This window comes from Crocodylus siamensis, chromosome 11, assembly GCF_052110815.1.
Source record: "Crocodylus siamensis isolate JL-2025a chromosome 11, ASM5211081v1, whole genome shotgun sequence".
Lineage (NCBI taxonomy): Eukaryota > Metazoa > Chordata > Crocodylia > Crocodylidae > Crocodylus > Crocodylus siamensis.
Window position 1 is genome coordinate 12,747,922 of NC_143405.1, and position 24,547 is coordinate 12,772,468.

At 43.1% G+C, this 24,547-nt stretch overlaps 1 long non-coding RNA gene across 1 annotated transcript; it reads right to left on the reverse strand.

The window, feature by feature from the left end:
- Positions 1-527: 527 nt before the first annotated feature.
- LOC149855454 (uncharacterized) lies at positions 528-16,911 on the reverse strand. The gene is made up of 3 exons (XR_016438567.1): positions 16,786-16,911; positions 15,526-15,637; positions 528-1,057 (listed from the first exon to the last, which is right to left on the reverse strand). It is a non-coding gene; the product is annotated as an uncharacterized LOC149855454 (long non-coding RNA).
- Positions 16,912-24,547: the final 7,636 nt, after the last annotated feature.

The following is a 24,547-nucleotide window of genomic DNA, read 5'->3' on the forward strand; positions in this document are numbered from 1 at the left end:
AATTATCTCCGGAAGCACCTGAAGTTCACTTGGGGCTGCAAAGCATAAAGCCAAAGTCTCCACTACAGTATTATTCTTATAGCAAAGAATTAATGGATGATGCCAGCAGTGATATCGTCCCAAAGGAAGTGCTTTGCCTTGTGCTTGAACCAGGAGTCTGGGAGTCACAACTTCTGTGTCCCACTCCTGCGTTCTGCCTCGCTCTAACTAGCTATCTAAGCTTTCTATCAGCTGTGATGGTAGAGGTGAATCATTCTGCTTTTGCTGGTGCAGTTCACTAGTCAGATAAGAAACTTCTATATTTTTTGTGAATGGATGTTCTGTACCAGCTGTAGCCTAATTTTGGGGTAATAGTTTTTTTTGCCACACTCCCCAGTTAATTTCCTAATTGCCCGATACAATACTGAAAGACTTGGATTCATTCTTTTTGTTTCATACTTTTATTAGTACAAAGAAAGTGAAGAACTTGAAAATCAAACACAGAGCCATTCCTTTAAAGTCTCTGGTCCCCATAATTTGTGGGCAGTTAGCAACTTAGCGAGCTTTACTTTTTTCTGCTACATGTGTGCTAGCAGAGGGCATGTTTCAGATCAATACTCTCTGTAATTTAGCATTCGGCTGAAGTTAAATCAAGGTGTACCAGCCAAAAAAAGAGCCATAGTAGAAAGTGAACATGTCTTTAAGTTTGAACTTTGAAAACCTGCATTTTTCTGCTTGCAACAGACCCAGACAGTGTTAATGGACCCCCGACTGCAATGGGAGATTTGGAAACAGGGACAGAAATGGTATTCTTGCATAGAAACTCCAAAACAGCTTTTGGGTACATTCCAAGTTTCAGCTGCCTGCCAAGAACTTGAAGTTCAATGGAAAGGTCCAGGGCATTTACGTCACGGGATGTCTCTCTCCAGGCCGTCTGTCTTCTACTGCTTTGCTTAACACAGTGCACTGCTGTTGTAAACCCTCACCCGGCATCTTCAATGTTGCTGGAGATACAGAAAAAGAAAGTGCGCAGCTTATGGTGTTCCTCAAATTGTAAAAGCCTTTCTTCAAGTGGTGTCTCAAAGCATAGGAGAAAAAGTTGGTTTTATAGTTAGTTAATGGTTCACCTCTGATCTTATGTAAATCAAACATTCTTTTTTTCATTTGTACTCTTAGTGGTTTTTCTTGTGACAAACTAGCTTTGATTTTCAGCTCAGACTGTTCTTTAACAGCAGTCAGGACACTTGTGAATCCCTTATCAGAATGGCAGTTTACAGAGACATTATTTGAGTCTTTTAGCTGATGCATAGATTGCTCTATAGCCACTTCAAGTTTTTGAAGTATGCTACTGAGGATGCTGACTTCATGAAGAATAACATGCCAAAGTACTACAATGTACATAATTTAAAATTGAACATCACCCGAGACAACCACTTGCATTTGTTTTCTAAGTTTTGGTTCCTCTGGGTCCCTTTAAGGTTTGAATCCTTGGAAACTGAAACCAAAATATCATAAGCTTTTGAGTCTTGGTACTAAAATACTCAAATAACATCAATTCAGCTTTCCCATCTTGTTTCATGTAACAGTTCTGGAAACTGGATGGTCACATGTTAGCCCCTTATCTCCCAGTATTGCAGCAAGACTGCAATACAAGTATAAATGCTTTGAAGCATATCAAAAAACGGTACAGCTTCTGTATACAATTCAAAGAATATGCAGGACCAAAAGCATTCTCTTGTTACTGTCTCAGCTTCTCTTCTGAACTCCACTATGTTTCTCTTTTACGGTTGCCAAATTATTGTAGCCCTGACCACGCAGATCACTAAGTGAGATTCCCATTTCTATTAACTGTTCTAGGTGCACCTCTCATGATGGTGCCACTATGTCATATCCAAAAATTCAACAAAAAAGTATGTGGTCATAACACTGCCTTCTCTCACCTGAGTTGTTCCTTCTGAAGAAATGAACTGAAAAACTACTGTCATCCCTTCTTTCTTACTAATGACTTGGGCCCAACAGCTTTCAAAGTACAAAGGATTTCCTCCTTAATGATGTCCCTCAAAATATTCACAACTAGTGCTGGACTCTGTTTCATGCTGTTGGCTTCTCTTTCCACTTTTCAGTTGCAATCTTCAGCATCAGAAAGATATTTGCATGTTCATAAACAATTGCCACTTCTGCTTTCTGTTTTGACCATGAAGATTTGTGTTATCACTGAAGATCGCTAGCTGACTACATGTGTGCATAAATACAAGTTAATCCAGGAATGTCTAAACAACCAAGTATCAGCTGACTCATTCAATACAATGAGTTGCCTATTGTCTGCTGTTGTTGGACAGCAAATTCCATAACACTGCCAATTTGATAATCTGAACAGAAAACAAATACTGCTGGGGAATAATAGATGCTTCATATTTGCAAACGTGCTTTTTTGCTGCTCCTAACTCCTAGCTAGGGTAGTTAGCTGCCTACTTCCCTTGCCCTTAAAGCCAGTCTAGTATATGTAGCATGGGTTTTTCCCCAGCAACATTCAAATGATCTGCAGCTTCACTTTTGTTCACCAATGAACTAACTTGGACAAAATAATTGTTATATTTGGTGTAAATAAAAATGTCACAATGGATAAGACACTGATGCTTGTAGAGCTGAGAGCTTTGTTCTTCTAAATCTTTTAACACCTTGGCACTGTAGTCAGAAAATGTTCTTACCTCCAGGATGCAGAAAACTTGGAGAGTTGAAATATTTCACAGCCAAGCTAACTTTATTTCTCTTTCCCCAAGTAAGATGAAAGGAAGATCCTAATTATTGCATATATATCACATGACTGTTTGCAATGTGCCTGATGACCAGCCCCTGACTGAGATCTAGGATGGAAGTCCAGAAAAGCATTTGGGATATGAGATATTCTGGACAAGGCCCACAGCTTTGATGCAAGCGGATGGGTTTTGACACCTTTGGCATCCTATAGATGGGTGTTGCAGTCATCAGGATCTTGTAGTAGCAGAAATAGTAGTAGAAGTAACAATAATAATAACTTAACATCATATGTCTACAGAAGATCAGCCTTTGAGTAGTGGTGGGGGGTTTTACTATGATTATTTCCCTTGTATTCACTGGCAAGAATACAAGACAGTTGTATTTTGCTTCCGTGGCTTGCTGGCATTTGGGGTGTTAGAGCTTATATCACAATGGGTGGCCAGTGCCTGATTTTAGGCTCCGTTCCATGGCCTTGTGTTTTTCATCCCGTCTGTCCTTCCCAGGGATCATGAAAAATACAAGACCAGAACCTATCTGAGATCCATATCCTATATAGGCTCAGACCCTTTTCCTTCAACATCCCTTATTCTGCCTGTGCTGTACTGCACAGGCATTTGCCTGGTAGAAGTGAATGGATGAAACTCATGTATACTATTTCACTGGCTTGCTTTGCAATCTTGAGCTAGCTGTGTGCCTGTAACATGCCCTATACTTATGTAGGCTGTAGTTCTTCCTATGTAATTTAAACTCTGCTTACAAGGACGGTCTCTTAGTATGCCTTAGTGCTCACTACACAATGATTGGGGCCTCTAAGTAGAAAAACAGAGCCAGTATCAAGTTAATTTTGCAATGTATTCCATATGGGCACCCCTTGGGATAGGGGAAAATACCTATTTTCCATTAAAGATGGAAAGGGGCTAGGTAGGTTGAGCCCAAAGTTAATTGCCTCAAGACAACCTCAGCTGTTGCTTCTACACAGTTTCTTGTTCATCATGACCGTAGCCTCCCTCCCCAGCAGTCCCACATGACTCCTTTCTCTGCTGGCCATCTCTCCACTTCCTGCCAGAGTGCTTCACTTACTCTGATTTGAGAGCTGCCACGTGACAGCTCTTGTGGTGCCAAGCACCGTTACAGCTTTATTTAGACCCGTGTGGAGAAGCCATCTGTTCCGTCTCACAGGAGGCTTACTTTTCGCACCCGGTGCATCCCCCTCCAGGCTCTGTTGCAGCAGCTTATGCAAAAGTTCCCTGAAATGACAGCTGACAACAAACTAGCAACAAAGGAGGCCCTGTTGCTGTATCCTTTCAAGTTAAACAAGTGGTTTTGCCTTCCCCGCCCCGAATCTTTCTATATTGCCCGCCTTTCTAGGAAAAAAAGGAGGGAGCTGGGTGTGCCTGCCAGTGTGCCAGGTGGAAGACCCAGAGCCAAGTTCTGTTTTACTTAGCATGCAAAGTCTATTGTTTTATCTGCTGTCAAAATACCAGTAATTCTGAGAGTAATATTTGCAGTGCATTGGTTTGGAATAGTTCATACTGTTGACAGGTCTCAGGGGGGACTGATAACATGGGTGGGGGCATGCTGCTGGAAACCCATGTGGCACTCAGACTGCTGAGGGTTACGCTGGACCCCTCCATGACACCCCAACAGGGTGGTTCCAAAGAAGAGAGAGCTAGACTCTCCTTAGTGGTGGCAGATGATAAAGCAAGGAGCAATGGTCTTAAGTTGCATCAAGGGAAATTTAGGTTAGATATTAGGTAAAACATTCTCACTAAGTGGGTAATAAAGCACTGGAACAGGTTACCCAGAGAAGTAGTGGAATCTCCATTGCTGAAGGTTTTTAAGACCCGGCTAGACAAAGCCTTGGCTGGGATGATCCTGCTTTGACTGGACCAGACCTCCTGAGCTCCCTTGCAACCCTAATTTTCTGATTTTGCTCTGTCCCCATTGGCGTTCACACAGCACTGTCTTGTGGCAGTTCATATTAGCATTGAACCACCAGCTCTCAGCTTCATCATTAAAGAATAATTGTAAAGGTAGGTGAAAGAGGGGTTGAGAAAGGGACAGGTGTCTGTTATCATGTGGAAGGCAGTAATAGGCAGATATGACCCTCCAGCAAAATGAAAAGACCCAGATATTAGCAGGCAGAATTGGAGGGGGAGGGATGAGACAAAGATTTGCTGTGGGCCATAACCAAATATTTTACCTGTCAAAAAATTACTTTAACCTGCACATTTAGGCTATAAAAATATTTCTTCAATCAAGGGAAGCTCTGCTGCTCCCAAGGACAAAGCTAAGGCAGCATCTTCTACCTGTCTACAAAATTAATTTAAAATAAAAAAAAAAAAAAAAAAAAACAGAAGAAAAACTTTGTGGTAGGAGAGAACGAGAGAGACCTTTTAATAACCTCCCTGTGTCCCAGCAGATTGGAAGTGGGCTGCAGCACTGCACACTCTTTCAGGAACACAGCATGAGTCCCTAGTGCAAGCATCAGAGCAAAGAGGCTCTAAGGGTCTGTGCTTAGCACTGGCCTTACTGCAGCAACATTTTTTTCATTGTGAATACCTGCAGCTAATTAAGGCTAATTCTCCATTGTTTTCACCTAAGTCTAATTTTAGGCCAGGCTCCTGGGGCTTGAAGCAGCACATTAGGCTCCAAACCCTTCTGTCCCAGCCTTGAAAATCACCCACAGGGATACCCCAGGAACAGACCTGTCCTTTCTTCTCGAGAGGATTTAGCCTTGGCTTGTCCTACTTGACTCGTCCCTGCTATACAGTCTGCCCAGAATCTCATTTCATCCTGCCCCAATTGCTTTTCCCTTCCAGGCCAGCTCCTGCCTCCCCTTAGTAGGACTTCCCCTGGGCTTTTGATCACCTAATCTCATTCAGTTAGGATCCAGATATTTAGATAGCGAGTCAGGGCCCACTGTAGTCAATGGGAATCATCCTCTGAAAAGACCATCCCCTTGGACTCTGTCTACTGCAGCCCATATTGTTGATCTTTTGGAGAACTTCAGGCACTATCCTGAATGACAGCGTGCACCTCCCGTCTCAGTCCTTGTTCTAAGGACCCAGGCACAATCACACTGACTGGACTCAGCCTTGCCTTCTCCTCTTCCTCTCCTATAAGGTCATCAGGCTCCTGAATGTACAGACACAAGGAATATGCTGCTCAACATGGAACTGACTCTGAATGAAACATTGCAGGACAGTTCAACAAAAAAAGCATCAACTATTTCATTTTTTGTCAGTATTTGATTTTAAGTAAAAAATAAATAAATAAGCTTTTTTTTTTTTAAACATTTCAGAAACTTGTCTCAGAATTTCTGTTCCAGAAAAAACAAACACAAACAAACAAGCAAGCTCAACTTTCCTCCTCAATTTGGGGTAAAAATGAAGGCTGAAATGTCAGGGATTCCTGAGGGATGGGAATTCTGAGTTTTACTTAGCTCTGTCCTTTATGATGGCAATAAAAAAAGAGCCAGTGAGAACAGAAGTACGAAGTAAAATTCTGCTCTCAGCTATTGACCTCAGTGGGTTCACACTAGTGTAATTTAAAACAGTATCAGGCTAGTGGGCTGCCAACTAAAATCCTTCTCCTTCTAGATTTAGAACAAAAAAAGGGCATCAACTAGTCTTTTGTTAATGGGAGGTAGGGAGAAACTTTATTTGTGGATAAGTTATCGTATACGGACCTACAGCAGGGTTTCTTGTACTTCCCATCTGTGATAACCAAACTGGGGGGGACTGAATATCTGATCTGGAGTGGTGTTTCCTGATGTTCCTTACCAACCGATATCCAATTGACCTTAAGACTTCATACACAATGCAATCAGGACTAGGGTATGGAAGTTAGAAAGTTATAGAGATAGTATATTCAGAGTGCTGATGTAGCACCAACCTCATCTTATCTGGCCATCCTGCTCCACAATCTCATGTTTCCACTCTAAACAGATACACACAATAGGATCTAATATGATCTGAAGGCATTTTACAGCTAGGAGGATGCATATTAGTTTAGCTTCTAGACATCCTGGTCTAGGCGTCAGTGCTGGCAGTCCTTTGACATCATTTCAATCCATTCAGTACTCCTGGGCACAGGGTGCCCTTTTTTTTTTATTTGTTTTGTCCCAAAGGACTTAAGAAATGGAATTAGTTTTATTCTTTATTATTTATGCCCAGAGCCACTATAGGATGTTCTTCTGCTGAGATTTCACTGAGCTCCATTAGGTCCTTTGCAACAGGGGCAGATATTCTTGAGTTTGTTGCTGGATTGTGGGGAGTTGGGGGAAGGGGTTGAGAGCCACTGTAGAACAATTTCTTCCAGTCCACTTTAATATTCAGATAAAAACAAATTGTCCTTTAAAAAACCTGTTATGAGGATGAAATCTCCAGGGCTGCAACAGTTCTATAACTGATTACTCTCTCCATTAAATAAAAAAATAACTTATTCCAAGCACAAGCAGTACTCTCCCTCTCTCAATACCTCTCTCTATATATCTACCAACTACAATGTACCCATCACATTGGCTTCTGAGCACCTATTTATAACCTCGTCTCATTGTTTAATACCACAAGGTAGCACACCTGATAATAGGTTGGCAAATGCCACACCCACCTGATGACTGTTGATTAGCCCTACACCAGAGTGAACCAAAATTCACTCCAATGAAATCCTTAACTTGTGTAAAAACAGTTCAAAAGCAAGATAAGGTCCAAAAGAAATGCAGTACAGAAGAGGAAATACAAAGCTGGAGATCACGAAGGAAAAACAAATAGAAATAGGCAGGGGGGGAGAGCTGGGTAGAAATGACACCACTAGAGATAGATTGAAAGCTGACCCAGATTTGAACTGGGAACATTTTCCTAAATAGCAGCAATGAACTCCAGCTCAAGGAGCTAGTATGAAAGCACAGAGCACTGAAGATGGCTAAGTGCCTACAGCATTTTTCTAACATTTGCAGGCTTGTTCCTCAAGGACCCAAGACCTGTGTGAGCACCAACCTGTTGCCTTAACCAGCACATTCCTGCCCAACAGCAGACAGCCTTTCACACTTCCTCCTCTCAGGATGAGGATGAGGAGGGGAATTTCATTGAAACTGACAATTTCTTTAAGACTTGAGATCACAGCTTGCTACTAATTATAGAAATAAATAACTGGTGACTTGAGCCATCTGTTCTTTATTTGGCAATGCAGTTCTTCTTCATGAAATTAGTGCCACCTGCAACCCATAAGCCCCTCTGAGGCTTGGTCACTCTGCCCTCTAATTCCACAGATGAATTTCACCAGGGCTTTCTGCACAGGCAACCCCTACAGCACTTTCTATTACTACCCCCTTAAGGAGAGAGCGGGGGCGGGGAGGAAGGAGAATTACTACACTCAATTTAGTTTCATTAGTTATTCACATCAAGGAAAATGCTACCAATAGGGGTTATATTTGGAAACAGTTATCTGTCACACTTTTGTGCTTCAGTATCAATTGGCAGAATGAAGAATTTAACACCCCTGGTTCCTCAATAGGTAGATTGCATTATTATTATTTATTTTGGAACATAAGCAGCGCCAGTCTGAGTCAGACCAATAAGCTTTTTACCCTAATACCCTGTCTCTGGCAGTAGTAGGAGCGGATGCTTTAGGGAGAGAGCATAACAACAGGGTATATCTAAAGTGATCTACTCTTTGTTATACCCTCCCTAGCATCCACCATCATTGCTTTAGTGATATCAGAGAATACATGTTTCACTGTGCTAATTAATATCTATTAATGGATGTAGCATTCATGAATTTTTCTAATCTTTTTTTTTTTTTTAACCTGGCTGTACTCTCTGCCTCTACAGCCTCCTATGGCAATAAGTCCCAAAAGTTAATAATGTGCTGCATAAACAAGTACTTTCCATTGTTTGTTTTAAACCTGTTTCCTGCTGATTATAGTAGGTGCCACCTAGTTCTAGCATTCTGGGACTTGCTGAAAAGCAGCTCCCTATTCACTTTGTACCTACTCTTCATTATTTTATAGACCTCTACCATATCATATCCTTCCTCTCCTCTCCCCTCCCCTCCCCACCCCACCCTTCCCCCTTCTTTCCAAACTGAAGAGTCCTTGCCTTTTTAGCCTCTCATGCTGTGGCAGCTATTCCATACCCCTGAATATCTTGGTTTCCTGGTCTTATTTAGGGTTGCATTGTGTTTGGTGCTTTTCAAGTACAAAGTGAGTATTTGGAAGAGCTCATAACATAAGTACATGATACAAACAGGTAAACTGGGGCTGAGAGAGGGGAATAAATTGACTTTTCAGACTCACACATGAAGTCACTGATAGAGCCAGGAATAATATCCAGCTTTCCTAAGTGGCAAGACCATGTCTTTTTCAGTGGGCCAGAGTGGTAGCCCACAAAAAAATTGTGGCCTGTTTTGCATCTTAGGCGTTGTCGGTAACAGGACTGCCTGAAAAAACCCACAGGATTCAGAGGAATGAACTGGTAGTAAGACTAGATTGTGAACGATTGACAAGCCCTCCACTCCATCCTCAGGACTGAAACACTTTTCTGCAACAGAGAATGACTAATATTCCCAATGCACCTCTTGTCTGAATTTTTGTAAGACATGATCAGTTAGGTGTGCATAGGGATTGTGACAAGTTTGGGATCTAGTGATGGATCATTGTATGCAGAAAGCCCAAATGAAAACTGTGAGAGGTAAATTCTCTCGTGCTTCCAGAGTGGTCCTCAGATCAATTGAAAATGATCCCTGCCAAAGAAATGTAGGGGGAAAGCCAGGATTTAATGGATGGCCTCCTAAAGGCAGTATATTTGGCTCAGATCAGATGGGAACAGAGATAGGCTGGCATCTGCAACATGGACAGAGAACCACTCTGTGCTGCCTGCTCTTGCACTGGGGAGCAGCCATGTTGCAGCATTTACCCCTACATCTTCCTGCAGGGAGAGAACTGGACAGGCTACAAGCTGCTGAAGAAGTAACAGGGTGATGGCCACAGCAATACAGTTCGGATGGATTCACATTAGAATAAATGTGCAGGCGAGGAAATGCTCAAGGTAACAGCATAAAGGACTGAATCTCAAAGATTTTCCATGAGGTGGAGCAGGAGGGTTAAAGCAGAAAACTCCATGTTAGGGACCCTATCATTAAGTGAGCTATCTGTCCAGAGCACTGGCAACATTACCTTGCGAAAGGGACATGGCCATATAGCTTCATATAGGTGAGAAGGGGAACCTGTTGACCCTAGCACTCAACAATGAACTGTGCTGATGCCTAGAGCCTCGTGCCACTTGAATCCCTCACACTGTCCCCTGCCACAAGCACCCTCTCATCTCTACAGTGACCTCCCAGGGCCTTTGGTCCAGCTCTTGTCTTGTCACGTATCACAAGGACAACGTGCTTCCAGGTGCATCAGGGTTATAAGCTGAGGCCTCTTGGAAGCAAGCAGGAGCTTTTCCATTCTCTTCAAGGGGACTTTCATCAGGCCTTAAAGTGCTGAATCTTCCTCTCTTTCCCCTTTCTGTCACTTTTCCTCTTCCAGATGTACTCTCATACACGAATGGACATTCTCACCTCTGCGTTTAGAATGAATTTAAAGAGGATTATTAATTTCTCTGTTTTTTTTTTGTGAATTTGACTTTTAGCTTAGCTCAAAAATATTTTGGGTCTTTAGAGCCATAATTAGACATATTGTCTTTAGCCAAATGCCAGATAATTTGTACGCACTTCAAGCAAATCTCTGGAAAGGTAGGCAAATATTGAAATATGTAATGAAAAAGGAAGGTGGCATGACTAAAAAAAACAACCCCTAGTTTAAATCTTTTAAATTACTTCGCCTTCTCCCTCTCATTAGTAAATATTTTAGTTAGTCTTGTGTTGAACAAACCCTGCTTTCAGGGTCTCTCTTTCTGTCTCTCTCATTAACGTTCTTTTTTTTATTTTTAACGAGTCGTAAAAATCCAGTTATTTTTAAAATTCACATTTTGTGTCATCTAAAGGGCTGAAGAAAGAGGGGAAAAAAAACCCAGCACTTTAATTCAGTCTGGGGTGGAATCTGAGGATTTTTTTTTTCCCTTTCAAAAGAAGAGTTTTCTTTTGGCAGAAAACATTCATGGTAAGAAAAGCACTTTGGGAAACAGCACATAAAGAGAGTTTAAAAAGGGGGATATGAAAAGGATGGAAGAGTCTAGCAGCGACAGAGGTAATCAGAGAATTTACAAATTATGTTTTTTGACAATGTAGACAGCTTGAGGAGGCTGACTTCTCTTTCGAGATAAAGTCACTTGTCATTCGGTTAGAAAAAGACAAGGGAAGTGTCAAGAGTTATTTGAAATGTAAAGTATTGTTTTTAGCTTCTTTTTCTTCCATTATTGTAGTAACAGTATATTCTCTCTGTGGGCTGAGAGATGAAAATTGCACCAGATAGGGAGGGGCCTGTGGAGAAGGGACTTCTGGGGGCAGCAGGTTATATTACCATCAAGATACAGGGACCAGGATGTAACAAAATCAACAACAAGTCCCTGAGAACTGGAAAAGGGCCAGTGTGGTCCCTATTTTCAAGAAGGGGAGAAAGGAAGAGCCTGGCAACTACAGGCCAGTCAGCCTCACTTCTATCCTGGGGAAGGTCTTTGAAAAAATTATCAAGGGCCACATTTATGAGAGCCCTGCAGGGGAAGTGATGTTGAGGGGTAACCAAAATGGGTTCACGCCAGGCCGATCATGCCTGACTAACCTGGTCTCTTTCTACGACCAGGTAACAAAGAGCTTAGATGGGAAGGAGGAAGTCGATGTCATCTTCTTGGACTTCCAGAAGGCCTTCGACACAGCGTCCCACCCAATTCTGGTGGGCAAGCTGAGGGACTGCAGCATTGACAAATGCACAGTCACATGGGTGGCAAACTGGCTCCAGGGGCGCACCCAGAGGGTGGTGGTGGACGGTTGATGTCAACCTGGGAGAGTGTGGGCAGCGGAGACCCCCAGGGCTCGGTCCTTGGGCTGGTGCTGTTCAACATCTTCATTAGCGACCTGGACAAGGGGGTGGAGAGCACTCTGTTCAAGTTTGCTGATGACACCAAGCTGTGGGGTGAAGTGAATACACCAGCAGGCAGGGACCGCGTCCAGGCAGACCTGGATAGGTTGGAGAAGTGGGCGGATCTGAACAGGATGTGGTTCAACAAAGACAAGTGCAGGGTGCTGCACCTGGGGAGAGGGAACCAGCATTATGGTTATAGGTTAGGGGCTGCCCCTCTCGGCAGCACAGAGGCAGAGAGGGATCATAGAGTCAGGATTGACTCCAGGATGAATATGAGTTGCTAATGTGATGAAGCAACAGGCAGAGCCAACTGCACCCTGTCCTGCATCAACAGAGGCATCACTAACAGGTCCAGAGAGGTCTTGCTCCCCCTCTGTGCAGCACTGGTCAGGCCGCAGCTGGAGTCCTGTGTCCAGTTCTGGGCGCTGCACTTCAAGAGGGATGTGGGGAACCTGGAGAGGGTCCAGAGGAGGCCACTTGTATGGTTGGGGGCCTCCATGGCCAGCCCTATGAGGAGAGGCTGAGGGACCTGAATCTCTTCAGTCTCTGCAAGAGGAGACTGAGGGCGGATCTTGTGGCTGCCTACAGCCTTATCAGGGGCCACCAGCAGGGACTCGGGGAAAGTCTGGTCACCAGGCCCCCCCTTGGAGTCACCAGGAACAATGGCCACAAGCTGAGGGAGGATAGGTTTAGGTTGGATATTAGGAAGAACTACTTCACAGTAAGGGTGGCCAGAGCCTGGAATAGGCTTCCCAGAGAGGTGGTGCTCTCACCTTCCCTGGAGATCTTCAAGAGGAGACTGCATGGGCACCTGGCTGGGGTCTTATGACCCCTGCCACCCCCAGTGCTCCTTCCTGCCCATGGCAGGGCATTGGACTCAATGATCTGTCTAGGTCCCTTCCCACTCACTGATTCTATGAAAAAAAACAACCCAAAAAACCCATCAGCACATGAAGCACGAAGGATGTGGAAACCAAGGATTAGCATAGGAAATATGAATTGCAGACAGTCATAAGGCCTGCAGTAGTGACCCACATGGGACACATCAGAATACAGGGCCCACATAAGAGAAAAGAAGAGCCTCAGGACATAGAGTTGAGGACTAAGGACAGCATAGGAAATAGGTATTACGCAGACAGTAAACCATCAGATGACAGCACCAGTGTAAGGACATGAAGATATGGGGATCGGGGATGTCAATGGCTATGATGATATGGGACCACTGGCTTTTAGGGCCAGGGATCCCATAGTAGAAGACTAATGTCAATAAAACCACTTTTCAGCTAAACCATACTTAGATCTGCCCAATCACTGCAGGCATTCAAACATAAAACAAGACCCCACATGAGCAGTAAGTATTTGCCCATCCCATCTGACCCCCAAGGACTTACATGGATGAGTTTCTTAATCTGCCATTGATGGATTTATCATTTGTGCCAAGGCAAAGTATTTCTGCTTTGGCAGTTGATTCTTTGCTGGAGGAACCCCTTCTGTAATACCTCCCTACATCCTCCTGCACCACTCAAAACCATCAGAGGAAGGGAATTTGTGAACAGCTTCTGCAGCACACTCACAAAATAGCTTCATTTGGCAATTTTCACCCCCCTCGCATGCCCTGACCTTTTCAGAGCAATCTTGCTGTCAAAATACAATTCTGAAATTCTTTCTCTGGGTACCCGAGAAATTCTCTGCCTCCCACCCCCCATTTTTTTTTTTTTTATGTAACAAGCTGCAAGTCAATTTTATATGCAGTGCCAGGCCTGCAATGAGCTGCTGCAAAGGAATGGCAGTGCTAATAGACTCCAAGCACACATTTCATGTATTCACCCAGGCTGTGTGAACTCAGCAGCCCTGAGAAAGTTGCTTCCCAGCCCCCCTTGGGAAAGCACTCCCTGTCTCTCACTGGTTTTCAGTCTCTCTCCCTCTCTGTTGGCAAAGGTTAGCTGGAGAGGTATCACTTTGATGTCCATGGCAGACTCCAGCCTTGCCTCTTTAGCCTCTCCCTGTAATGGCTGCAGTTAGCAAAATAGCGCTGGTGACAGATAAGCATCTGGTAACCCATGGCAACCAACTTCCTTTAGAAAATGGCCTTCCTGTAATTTCATAAATGTAGGGTTTTTTTTCTTTCTGAAGAGAACAAAAAGGGAGAGCAAATCAAAAAGGTATCAGAGGCTGAATGGGTGTTGGTGCATATGTCTTTGTGTACTCGCAAGTTTGCATATGCACGTGTATTTTTTAATAGGGATGGTCCTCTTTGCAAATGTGTTTGGGAAGAGACCGACACCTGTTCACAGCTATGAGCTACAGATTCAGTCCAAGAGATGACACCAATATTTAGATAGAAAGACAGACAGTCAGACAGGTGCATGAGTTACTACTGCAAGTTGAGGTCAATATATTCTCTTTCCAATTTGATTAAATGGGATAAATAGCCAGACATGAAAAAGTGAGATACCTGATAAAGCAGGGTAGTTAACTAAAGGTCGTGCAAAATTGCATTGGAAATTGGTAGCTATAGAGAAGTGGCAACAAGGAGGTAGAGTTGTTAGGAGTAGTTTCACTCTAGACATACAGGAGTAAGTTTTAATTGATATAACTTGCAAAAAAGTCCCAACAAACACCTTCCCCACAGCCCAAAGCCCTATCACATAGACACAGTTGTATCCATACCATAGCCAGCAATGCACCACAGATAGAACTAGCACTCACTCCACCCCCGTGCCCCGACATGCACACACATACACACGCACAGCCTCTACAGAGTAAAACGCTGCTTCACTCTCATCCAACTACCCCATTGCATACATATCCACCACAAATATACAGTGCCCTACTTAATGCTTAGGTCAGCACAGAGAGGTTGCATATATATCTGTTCTCTCCAAGCAATGCTTCTACCCAGTGGGTGGGTACCAGGAAAAGGATGGAGCAGAGATGGGTACCAGAATGAGGATGGAGTTGGTGTGGGTGGCTGCCAGCTAGGGATGTATTTGAGGGAGGTGGCAGGACCAGAGTAGACACCCTGGCAAATCTTTATTCCCACAGAAGCCCATAATGGCTATTTCAGGCTTTGGGACTGGTTTCACTAACTCTGAGATCTTGAAGACTAAAGGCATAAGCTGCCTCCCTTCTCTTCCTGCACACGTTCCAGATGAGAGATTAATCCAGCCAACACTACTAGAATTGCCTTTCCATCCCATGTTTGTAAATGGAGGCAATCAACAAAGCCTGAACTATAGGGAGACAGATGCTAACGGACTGTATTGACAGCATGCATGTTATTTCATGTATGCATTTTTTTTTAAATTAACTTTGCCTTGAAATACATTTTCTATGGGCCAAATAATTGAATTTTCCTTTGTTAAAATAAGGGAACATAAATTACTCCTGTTGGGTGCAGATTAGGTTACGGGATTTCTTTTCTTCTGTCACCATCAATGCCCCAGTGTCAGAGTGCTTTAATATTTAATGCATTCCTAATTAGTCTCCATTGGCCCAGGGCACTTAGCAAAACCTGACACCAACCATGGAGTCAAGTTCATTTAGAGAGCACAATTACGCAGGCATCATTTCCATATTGCAGCCAGCGCACCCAGGAAACTCCCCCTCCCAGCCCCAACTCATATTCACAATTTAATTAAAAAAAAAAATAGGGCTTGATTCCCAGTGACAATGGACACAAATTATCTTATTTGGTTGGGGCAGTGACATTTCCAAGACTCCTTTAATCACTAGGAAACTGTGCTGCATTGAACAGTGTTTACCGAAGGAAATTGCTGCTTGTGTCACTCTGACGGCTGATGCCTTGTTGCTTGCATGCTCTGAAGATTGAAGTTCATGCTTTCCCAATGCTCTGGCTGATCTTTTCAAAAGCCTCTGGAAGAAAAAAAGAAAAAAGTTTAAATAAACTACTTGTCTGTGGAGATTTAGCCTTCAATCACCAGGCAAGTCAGCAGGGTGCAACACAGAGATTAGTCTGCAGCCACAGATCCCCCATACTGAGACAGTAATATAATAATTAGAATCTATATTATGGTAAAGCCTAGAGACCCAAGGGAGGATTGGGCCCCATTGTGCTTGGCATCGTACAAAACTGTAGTGAGAGAGTCTCTGACTGAAAGAGCTTACAATCTAGACAGACAAGATGCACACAAAACATAGAATGAAGAAGATGGAACCACTGGGTGTATCTACACCTGCAATGAATTTGAAGCAAGAAAATCCGGAGCGGTTTGAGCAAGAATAAATTACTCCTGGGCACAGCATCTACATGTGAGCCCAGGACAGCAGCAATTTGAGCAGGGGAGGATCAGCTTATGCCAGGGCTGGAGGCACAGGGAGTCAGCCCCAGGCTTCGGTGGTGACATCGGACCGTGGAGGGGCTTGCTGGGGCATGAGGGTGCTAAAAGTGTGGAGCCATGTGTCTGGACAGCAGGCACAAGTCTTGCCTCCTGCTAGCTGGGCTAACCGGGCACAATTTATGCCTACAGTCAGTTTTCTACATGTATGTTTGATCACAGTTAATTACCACACCGAAGGTTAATACTGTTTCCAACAGTACTGTTTTATGGCAGTGTTAATTAGTTTACTGTGGTCTAATAGCATCACATGTGTAAATGGTGATGTTTACTCTGCAGCTAATTAGTCTACTCCACAGTTCACCACATGTGTAGATGCAGCCATTAGTTTTGCTTTAGAAGTGGGGAATGGAGAAAAAACCCATATATATAACAGAACTAAGCAGCTGTAAACAGGCCCAGAGTTTGAAGGAATTCAGCATGTGTCCAAGATGAGTGTGGATCAGGCCCTGACTGAGTGCTGAGCCCTGGACAGCCTACTCCTTGATGTGCTTGAAAGTCATGGAAGAAATCCGTGTTTGGGACAGCAGACTATCTATGCAGGTAGAGCTGGGAACTGTTCCTAAGCCCCATCCTAGTGCTTCAGTTTTATAAATCATAACACTGTACTTCTGCTTCCGCTATTGTGTTATTTTATTATTATTATTATTTTTGCACCATTCTAACCTGCAAAGCCCCAAGCAGGGCTAGTCAATTTTTTTCTGATGTAACGGTTTTCTGTAGCAAAATACTGATCCAATGAAATGGAGATGGAAATGCTTCACAGGAATGTAGCAATTTCATCTAAATCTGCAAAGAAAAAAATGGAAACATTCTATTTAGTTTCAATAAAACTGAAGCACTTTTGTTTCCATCATATCATTGCAACAGTCCCAAATGATTTTTTTCCTAGAATATATTGTGCTGTACTATCCAATACACTATGTTATATTAATATAAAAGTGGAAATACTAAAGGTGAAGCAAATAGTTTGATAGGGTCATTTCTATATGTGAGAATTTCCCATGAAATAATAATCCAAGGTGGGGCAGGGAATCACTTGTTTTTGTTTTGATTTGGGTAAAGCTCTGGCTGAATCAAAATTTGGAGTCTTAAACAACTCTAATTGGGGTCTCATCAGCACTTTCAGAATTAAACCATTTATCCAATAAATAATCAATGCTTTACAAAGATGTCTTAGTAATCAAAAGCAATCCAGTGCAGAGCAAAAAAGGTGGATTTCAGAAGTTTTAACCAGCAGGTTTATTCTGTCATTGGAACAGTAGCCTCAGAGATCAGGAAATGTGGATTAGTCCTCCGGCACAGTCACTGGAACAGCCATTTCAGAGACATCATTTGCGTGCAGTTTGCAACAGGAGGTTGCATTCAGCCAAGGTTGAACGCATCGAGTTCATTTCCCTTTCATTGTTGAGGCACTATTAACCATGTTGCAAACCTAGCAATATGATTGCAAGTCTTGAAAACGCTTGGAAGTATGAAGTAACTGTCCCCCAAAAGCAAAGAGACCACCAGGCAAATAAACAGAATCTCACTTTTATTATTTCCTTTAAAATCTCAAGATTTTTAGGGGGAGCGAGGGGAAGAGGAGACTCATAATTTTTAATACTTGCGATTGTCATTATGTATTAACCAGGGGCTGCATGAACACTTGATACTTGTGAAAATATCTGCAACTCCCAAATGTTCCAAAATTTTAGTTTAGCAAACAATTTTTCAACCCCAGCTAAAGGAGATTATTACAAGAAACCTCTTGGGGTTAACCCACCACTTCTAGATGCCAAAACAGTGTCTCAAGTTTTGAAGAGGAATCTGGAGCAGTCCAGTTGATAACAACAACAGTGTCCATGTTATTAAAGACTCTGAAGAAGCTCAATAGCAGGAAAATCTAAGACTAACAACAGAAATGGTACAGACAACCAGGCACTCAAAAGCACCTGGACCAGATTGCATCCATGGCTTTTGGTTTAACTAGTTTATATCATTGCACCTAGATTAGCACAACATCTCCAGGTAAGCTTAGAAGGAGAAGATGTTGAATGGAAGATGCATCAGAGAATTGTGCTAATCAGGAAAAACAAAAACATGAACCAAGCAGTTCTCACATTTCCCTCTGCCTTGTTACAGACTGTTCACATCAGCCATATCAGTTCAGACCTATGCCCCCTAACTAGGAACCTTATTTCACATGGTAGTAAAATGGGTGAAAATGAAATAAAGAAGTATCAAGGATCAACTACTTATTGGCAAACAGATTATGAAGACTGCCAGATCCACAAAAAAGAAGCCACAGGGAAGTATGGCTAGACAACAAAGAGGTCTTTGATTCAGTCCCACATTCACAAACATGGAAAATGCTGAGAATGTATGCCACTGCATGAATTTATACTATATAAAATTGTAAATTTAGCTATGGCACATGGAAGAGAGATCTCACCATCCATAGCTGCAAACTAACCACTATTAATGAAATGCAAATGAATCTTCCAAAGGAACTCCTTGTCACCCCATCTTTTTACTATATGACCTTAAACTGCATGCAAACTCAGATTAAGATATCCTAGCCCAGAAAAGACCTTTTTCAAATTATTTCTGTATGCAGTCTGGACAAGACAAAGGTGTCATTGTCACCATCAGCAAAAGCCAACTTGTAAGGGGAGTGCTTTGAGTTCAATACCTGAGGAAGTCCATAGACATTATTTAAGATAAGTGGGGAAAGAAAAACCTAAGCAGAACACAAAGATCATTTTAAGAGGTGGGAAACAAATGCACAGAAAAATGGCTAATTGAGAAGGTGGATGAAGTTCCTTTTAAGGGACTAGGCAGACAAGGGTCTTTGGGTAAATCTGATAGTTTTTATTAGACCAACTTAAATAGCTGGAAAACAATTTTTAAGCAAGCTTTCAAGTTCAAAAACCCTTCATCAGGCTAAGGAAGTTTCATTCCGGTGCACAGTTGTTGTTTGGTCTCTCCTACGCATTTTCTATCAGGGCATTCGGTCCATTGGAGGAGATATATTACATTTCTGGAGGTGCAGCTGCAAGATCCGGGAATGCTGATGGCTCTGTTGTGGGGTGTAGTAATTGTGGGGAGGGGTGGAGATGTGTTGGCAGGTTTTGCATTTCTTGACATGGCATGGTCTGGATCCATTTGGTGTGTTCTGAGCCTGAGGAAGGTCGCTTCTGGTGATGAGGTTAGCGAGGTTCGGTGCTATCTGCACACCAGAATTAATGCATACCGGAAATCTATCAAAGACAGGAATACCCAATTACCTGTGGGGGCACATTTCCCACAAGAAAACCACTCTTTCCAATCTCTCAGTCCTGATCCTCAAAGGAAACTTACACAACACTTCCCGCAGACGAGTGTATGAACTCCTCTTCATCAACCTCCTGGATACTAAAAATCATGGACTAAATATAGACATTGGATTTATGACGCATTATAACCTGCCTGACATCTGACTCCCCAGGTACTTCTCCACTATTCATCCCACTTCTCTCGCCCCGCACCCAGCCTGTCTCTCACCCATTGACTCCTCAATCTACATCTTCACTGACTGCCCATCTTGTATGCAGACCAGCCCGGCCTCTGGCTTCTTTACTATTCACTCCATCCAGGAAGAGCACACACCAATTGCAGAGACTTCCTTAGCCTGAGGAAGGGTTTTTGAACCCTAAAGCTTGCTTAAAAATTGTTTTCTAACTATTTAAGTTGCTGAAATAAAAGATATCAGATTCATCCAAAGAACTTTGTCTGCCTATGTCCTTAGACCAACACGGCTACAACCTACACCCTTTTAAGGGACTAGAAAGAGCCCACTTAATGGGCCTAATTACAGTTGTACTTTGGAAATAAGCTGGCTAGGATACCATGTTCTGAAAAGTAGTGAAGCCATAAACAAAGAAAGAAGATGCCACACATGTGGTGAGAATACAATGCCTATTGTCAGCAGTTGTTCAGCGCTGCCTCAAGGATTGTACACTAGGGAAGGCATAACCGAGTAGCCAGTACCATTCACTGTGAAATGCATGGCTAATTTCATTACCCCAGGGGTTAGAAGTGATGGGGTCACAAATGTAACTCAGTAACAGACAATACAAAGTGAAATCCTTTGGGATTTCACCTTGTGATGGAGAAGGCAAGAGAAAGCTAAAGAAACCCAGATATCTTAATGATTTAGAAGAGTTACACATGCAAAAAGACACTATCCTAGACATTGCTTGTCCATGGAAAAAACAGCTGGCAGAAAAGAAAGAAGAAAACATCACAAGCTATCAACCCTTTAGGTACAGAACAGAACAGGAGAAAGGGCTAAGTTGTAGCACTGGTACCAGATGCCTTGGGGGCTCGACTAAAGAGCCTGAAGATCAATCTCACCATTTTGGTATTTTCACCAGGATCTAGTGTGTCCCAAAACCTGTTATTTTATTGACATCTCCCATCATGCACCAACACATTTACTTTTGAAGATCTGCTTGATTCTGAGCTCAGCATGAAAAATTGCCAGCTCATAGACAGTGCCATTGGTCTACGATATTGTAATGTAAATTATTAACAAGAAGAATAATCTCACAAACGTTTCAGGCTCAGTTTCCACACGGTTGCTTAAATTTTGCTGAAGAGAATATTTTATGGAATAAATAGTTAAATATTTAACAAAAGCAATTTTCACACAGTATAGTGAATTGTAATATTTGTCACTGAACGCATGCTAATCAGTTTAATAAGTCACATGCTAATTTCTCTACTCTTACTGGATTATTCATGAAATCCAGCAGTGAAAATTATCAATTACTATTGTCAGAATCCAAAGTGTTGTGTGAAATTTGTGTCTTTGGTTTCTGTTAAATTGGTTACGGTCTAATCCAAACCCATTGACGTCAATGGAAATTTGTTCCCAACATACATGACAAAGCTGTGTCCCTCTAGGAATTGCTCAGCTTTGCTGCACACTGATTGGATTTGCTAAATATTAAGAAATAACTCCTATTAGTGCCCAGAAGAAGCTCTAGGCTACAATATGGAATACTAAAACATTTCAATCCATGAAAGACTCCATTGGCACCCAGTAGTAAAACTCAGTCCAGTCCCAAGTTGGCCCTATGCAGATCCTCCATTGGTTTATCAGTATGACCAGGCAGAAAATGAAGGGTTACTCTAGAATATTAACTTGTTAGACTGTTGGTCTGCCCCTGGGCCATCCAGGAGCTTAAATAGCCAACAGTTAATTAAAAATAAACTGACACTTTACTTTAAGGATAGTTTTAATAACCATTTATAAATGTTACATTAAAAATTCATGCACTGTTATCAACTCCTGGTAAGGATTTACAGCACAATGGAGGTGTTATGAATGTTTTATAGGTTCTGTGGAAAACCTCTTCCTGAACAGATATTTTCAGAGGTCTATTTGTCTTTCCTGGGCCGTAGTATAAGTGCCTGAGACAACAGCAGCATGGCAAATGCAAACTGCTTCCCAAGATCTTAGAACCTACATTTAGACTCTCTTCTGCAATGAACAGTTTATACATAGGACCACACACTAGTTACTGAGTGGTTTCATAGTTTCATAGTTTCTAGGGTCAGAAGGGACCTGAGCAGATCATCTAGTCCGACCCCCTGCCATGGCAGGAAAGAGTACTGGGGTCAAATGACCCCAGCAAGGTGTTCATCTAACCTCCTCTTAAACACCCCCAGGATAGGAGCCTGCACCACTTCTCTTGGAAGCTGGTTCCAGACCCTAGCCGCCCTGACCGTGAAGTAGCGCCTCCTGATGTCTAACTTAAACCTACCCTCTGCCAGCTTGTGACCGTTATTCCTGGTCACTCCTGGCGGTGCTCGGGGGAACAGGGACTCCCCCAATGCCTGCTGATCCCCCCTGACTAGTTTATAACAGGCCACAAGATCCCCCCTCAGCCTTCTCTTTTGGAGGCTGAACAGGTTCAGGTCCCGTAGCCTTTCCTCATACGGCCTGCCCTGCTGCCCCCTGATCGTACGAGTGGCCTCCTCTGGACCCTCTCCATGCTGTCCACATCCCTTTTGAAGTGCGGCGCCCAGAACTGGACGCAGTACTCCAGCTGCAGCCTGACCAGTGCCGCATAGAGGGGGAGGATCACCTCTTTGGACCTGCTCGAGATACATCTGTGGATGCATGCCAAGGTGCAGTTGGCCTTCCTAACTGCCTCTCCACACTGCTGGCCCATGTTCATCTTGGAGTCAGTGATGACCCCCAGATCCCTTTCCGCCTCCGTGCTGACAAGAGGGGAGTTCCCTAACCTGTAGGTATGGTGCCGGTTGTTCCTCCCCAGGAGCATCACCTTGCACTTGTCTGTGTTGAAACCCACCCTATTCTCGTCCGCCCACCCTTGTAACCTGTCTAGGTCTGATTGTAGCCTGTTGCATCCTTCCAGTGTGCCCACATCCCCCCACATCTTAGTGTCATCAGCAAATTTGAACAGGGTGCTTTTTACCCCCTCATCCAAATCACTGATGAAGATGTTGAACAGTGCGGGCCTGAGGACCGAGCCCTGCGGAACCCCACTGCCCACGTCCTTCCAGGCTGAGAAGGACCCATCCACCACCACCCTCTGGGTGCGGCCCTCCAGCCAGTTGGCGACCCATTTGACTGTGATTCTTTGATGTGGCCTCAAATATCTGAAGTGACTCTCTAAATGTGATATGCATCACCTCATTTCTAATCCATTGGGATAAGTTCAAGAGTTTTACAATACAGCTACGTCCTATGGAGGGTTTGTTGTCTACTTGCTTCTGAATGGGTAGGTCACAGCCCTCAGTAAGGTCATGACCAATCAAGGGGTCACAAGAGATTGGAAATATTATTACACTCTGAAGTAGACAAACTTGCTCACCCATTCACTAGACACTCAACCCATCAAAGGTCAAATATCCTCAATCAGCCTCTTGAAACACACACACAAATAAATTATTGGTATGAAGGACTATCAGTGGCACATTTTTTTAACTCTCATTTATAGCAAATAAACCATGACAGCAACATTCTTTGACTATGAGTTAGAGAGTGCCAACCTGAAAGGGTTGAGAAATACTAGGTTAGATCACTGACCCAGGACGCCTCCATTCTGTATTTCTGGAGCCATAGTTATGCATTCTTTGACCTTAGACAAATTGCTTATCCTTTTGACCCCTTAGTGTCCCCATTTGGCAAAATGGAATAGCAACACTTCCCTGTTTTACATGGTAATTGAAGATGCGGTCCTTAATGTCTGAGGGTGGTTAGATATTACAGTGAAATGCACTTCCAAAAGGCTTATAAATAAATTAAAAGTGTCAATGGTAGTTGCTATCAATTTGGAAGTTAGTAGCATGAGCGGGCCCCTTTTGTTTTAGCTTTCTGCAAACATTGGGTCGATTGAGTTGTGTTATTAAGGGCTCCTGGGAATGAGATGTTAGGCTTGCAGGCTCTTATTGACCTATGCTACTCATCTTACATTCTTGTGTCCTTGCTTAAAGTGGTATATGCTATATGGGATGAGATAGGTAACCTTATTTCTCTTGTTCTATGAAGCACAAAGAACCATGTCAGAGTCCTGGATCAGAGGTGCGTGAATGAGCCTGGTGATGATCTGACAGCATCCTTTGTAATTAGTACCGTGCACACACTTGCAGTTAATTTGTATGGATGTGATGACAGAACATGACCTTCTGGCTCTGCAACTAACACTAGAGAAACTGATGGTTGCCTCCCATTTCTTGGGGTGTTGCCTGAAGCCAGGCTTGTGCAACCTAGGAAGGAAAAGATTTCATGCTGTGTAAAGGCGTTCAGCATCAGGCAGGACTGGACAGGATTGGGAAACTAATGATACTTAGGCTCTTTTGTGTAGGACTTCATCCACAGAGCTCAACGCACTTCACAATGTAAGTCCATATCATTATCTAATGTTTTCAACTCTTGACGTATTTTGGAATCATGAAATGTGAGCTGGGGGTCAGTCCAGTGCTAATATGTGAGACACATGCACACACTTGCCAAACAGCACTCCCACCACATACACACAACTCAGGGCCCTGCAACCCGGAGGAATTGCCACATAGGTTAATCTGGCCCTGCCCGCGTAAATCCCTTATAGATCTAATACTTCATATCCCATGTTCTACTTCCCTACTCCATAAAACAATCAGACAGAAGATGAATCTTAAACCACTTTATTGGCCCGTGCAGAAAGCTCCAGACACCCACGTAAACTGAGTTGCTTTGTAGCAAGCAACAGCCACACACAGAGTGAAGATCTGGCCCTTAGACATGTAGATATGGAACTGCCATAGCCAAAAGGCCTGCTTCTTCTCTCACTTGCCCTGCTGTAAATCAGTGTGACATCAATGGGCACCAGGTTTAACCAGTTCAGAACCACGTGAACAAGAGGAAGCCCCAAGACTGTAGCCTGACTGA